The sequence below is a fragment of the Acyrthosiphon pisum genome, chromosome A1 (genome assembly GCF_005508785.2).
Source record: "Acyrthosiphon pisum isolate AL4f chromosome A1, pea_aphid_22Mar2018_4r6ur, whole genome shotgun sequence".
In the NCBI taxonomy this organism is placed as follows: Eukaryota; Metazoa; Arthropoda; class Insecta; order Hemiptera; family Aphididae; genus Acyrthosiphon; species Acyrthosiphon pisum.
The window spans coordinates 167923283-167926684 of record NC_042494.1 but is presented as its reverse complement, the minus strand read 5'-3'; positions in this window follow the sequence as shown (position 1 = coordinate 167926684).

Sequence of the window (3402 nt, the reverse complement as noted above, 5' to 3'; positions counted from 1 at the left end):
CCGAAATTACAATGAAAAACATTTGTATTGACTTTCTTTGATAATCCCGAAAATCGTGAAAATAAAAAAAAATATTTTCATCCAGATAATTTTTTTGCTTTTAAAGCCAAAAATAGAATAGGTACAAATGTACAGTTATAATAAATATAATATGTGTCGTTATCGTTATTGTATGAAAATGAAACGACAGTTGAACATTACATCATTTACCCAAACAAAAAGAAATAAAACAGACAATCTTATACTTCTGAAAATGTATCAATTGACCAAGCTAATTTATCAGAACTACCTTCAACTAGCAAAAATTATACTGATAATCACACCCTCGATTTGACTCCTCATTCTCATAATAGTATGCCCAATGATTTGGATAAGACACTCACAGCTGGGGTAAATGATATTGGTAATTATGTACATAATTTAGAAATTGACGATTTTAAGAAAGAAGAACTTTTAAAAACACCATGGGTACCCCATTTGACGTATATTTTTCCTGTTAAAACCAAAAGAAACGATTTCAATTATCTTGGATACAACGATTGCAAAACAGTCGAGGAAAATGATGTTGCTTTAAAATCAAACTCTGGTTTGTTGTAAATTTTTTTTTTTTTTTTATAATTTTATAAGGTATATACAATCTGTTCCTTTAGGAACAATAAGAATATGTGATATTAGAAAAAAAACAATATAGAATATTTACATGAAAAAACGTGATGGGAGGAGTCACCCAGTGGTTACACTACCCTTACTTGATAATTTTTTTTTTTTTTTACTCATTGAGAAGATCTCTACACCATTTCCTTCTGAGCCTCCTGAGAGGGTTCCCAGGAATTGTGAAAGTGGCAAGGTCTGAAATGAGGAGGTTGGAATGAGAACGGAGTTTTGAGTGGAAACGTTTGTAAAAGGTTACTGCTTCTTCGTGGACTGTTTTAATTTTTAGATCGGTGTGTAAGGTTAGGTTTGAAATATAAGGAGGAGAATTTGTGATTTTACGAAGGATGTTATTTTGAAAGGTTTGAACTTTATTAGTGTTGGATTTTTTGGCATTGCCCCAGAGTTGAAGGCCATATGTCCACATAGGCTTAAACGAGGATTTATAAATTAAGAGTTTAGTGTTTAATGGAGTGTGTTTGTTTTTGGTAATTAGAGTTTTGAGGATGCGGAGTCGTGCATTTAAGGCAAGTCTTTTGTTTTTAATATGATGTGACCATGTGACTCGACGGTCAATTGTCAGACCTAAGTATTTAGCCGATTGTGAGGAAGGGATTTGAATATTGTCTAGTGATACCATAGGACAAGGAGGAAGACGAAGAGTGAAAGTTGTATGAAGCGATTTCGATTGGTTAACCTTGATACGCCATTTTTTATACCAATCAGCCATGAGGTCGAGATGGAGTAGTAAGATTGAGGGAAGCTATGTGAGGATTATCGTGGATAGAAATAATAGCCTTGTCATCGGCAAACTCCGCAACAGTTGTGGACGGGGAGGTGGGTTGATCGGCAGCGTATATGTTGTATAATAGAGGAGAAAGGATGCCCCCCTGTGGAACGCCTGCACTAATTTTTGCTAAGCCAGAAAAGGATGTGCCAACTCTGACCTGAAAGTAACGATCCGTGAGGTAGGATTTGATCAATAAGTAATAAGTTGGATGCAATATTGGCTTTATTTTGTATAGTAGTCCCTCATGCCATACCCTATCGAACGCTTGGGATATATCCAAGAAGACGCAGGAGCAATAACTTTTTTTTTCAAGGGAGAATGAGATATTATCGACTAGCCTGTGCAGTTGATGAATTGAGGAATGAGCGGATCGAAAACCAAATTGAGTATTTGGTAATATGGAGCTGGCAGAAATGTATGGAAGAATTCTTTTAAGAATTAATCTTTCTAAAATTTTGCTGAAGAAGGGGAGGAGACTTATTGGTCGGTATGAAGAGGATATGTCAGGAGGCTTATTAGGTTTTGGAACTAGAATTGTTATAGAGAATTTCCAAAGCATGGGGAAATATGACAATCTTAGACATGCATTATATATAACTGTGAGAAGAACAATGGCTCTCATGGGGAGGGACCTGGCCACTTCTGCAGTTATCAAGTCGAACCCCGGAGATTTTTTTGAGACTGTATTTTTGAATTGCAAATTTTACGTCGCCAGGAGAGAAGTGCTTAACTGGTGGAGAGATAGGAAGAGGGATATCAAGTATGCGATTTACTATGTCAGTATGTGAAGGAATTTGTATATCCGGGTGAGGCGTGAAAGTTTCAGTTAGGTGTTCTTTAAACAGTTCTGCTTTTTCAACATCGGTTGATGCAAAACCACCGTGGAGATTTATTATAGGAACGAGCGGAGGTTTGTATTTTAGAAAACTTTTAGTAGCTGCCCAGAGACTGCCATTATTAGGTGATAAGTTTGAGAGATGGTTTTCTAAAGATTGATTTTTATGTTTAGCTAGTATTTTTTTTAGCGAGTTAGATAGATTGTTATAGATACGTTTGTGGGATGGGAGACGTGTACATTGGTAAACGGCCCTTGCTCTGCGCTTATTAGATATAAGGATACGAATATGTTCGGGAACTGAAGGAGCAACATTTGAATACTGTATATTAGTAGGACCAGAAGCCCATGCTGCAGACTGGATTACATTTGTTAGGTTGTTTATGGCTACATCAATTTCTTGGGGGGATTTAAGACTAACTTTGAGATTTATGTTTTTATCTACCAAGTCATGAAATTTAAGCCTATTGTACGACACCCCCAGCTCAGGTGCTTAGCATTGAAGTCACCACCTATAATAAAGTTTTGACTAAAAGAGCTAAAGTAATCTATATAGTTTTAAATATTAATATTATGTCTCGGAGGGGAATATATTGCTGCTAAAGTTGTTGGTATATTGTTGAGGTGTAGTAAAATAGCACAAGACTGTAGATGAGGCTGACAAAAATTTGGAAGGGATTGAAAAGACAAGGAAGATTTAATAAAAATTGCAGCACCACCATGAGCAGAGTTATCTGGGTGATTTGTTTTTAGGATATGATAACCGGGTATAGCGATGTGAGAGTATTTTGTAAAATGCGTTTCGGATATCAAGGCAATATCGATACGCTTCTCCTGGAGTACTAATTGGAGTTCGTTTGAGTGATTTTTGAGACCATTTGAGTTAAATAGAAGGATAAGAAGGGAGTTGCTTGTATATGAAGACATTAATTTTTATCCAGAAGTTTTGAGATAACTTGGGTGAGTAGGGCGATTAGTGGATTTATTAGTAATTTGAACTCGTCGAGGAACTTGTTTATTTCTGATACAGGAAGAGGGATTGTGTTATTAGAGTAAGAACCGGAGCGTAGGTTTGGGACGAGTCTGGTGGATGTGTTGAGGGGATAACCACTGGATGACTAACCTG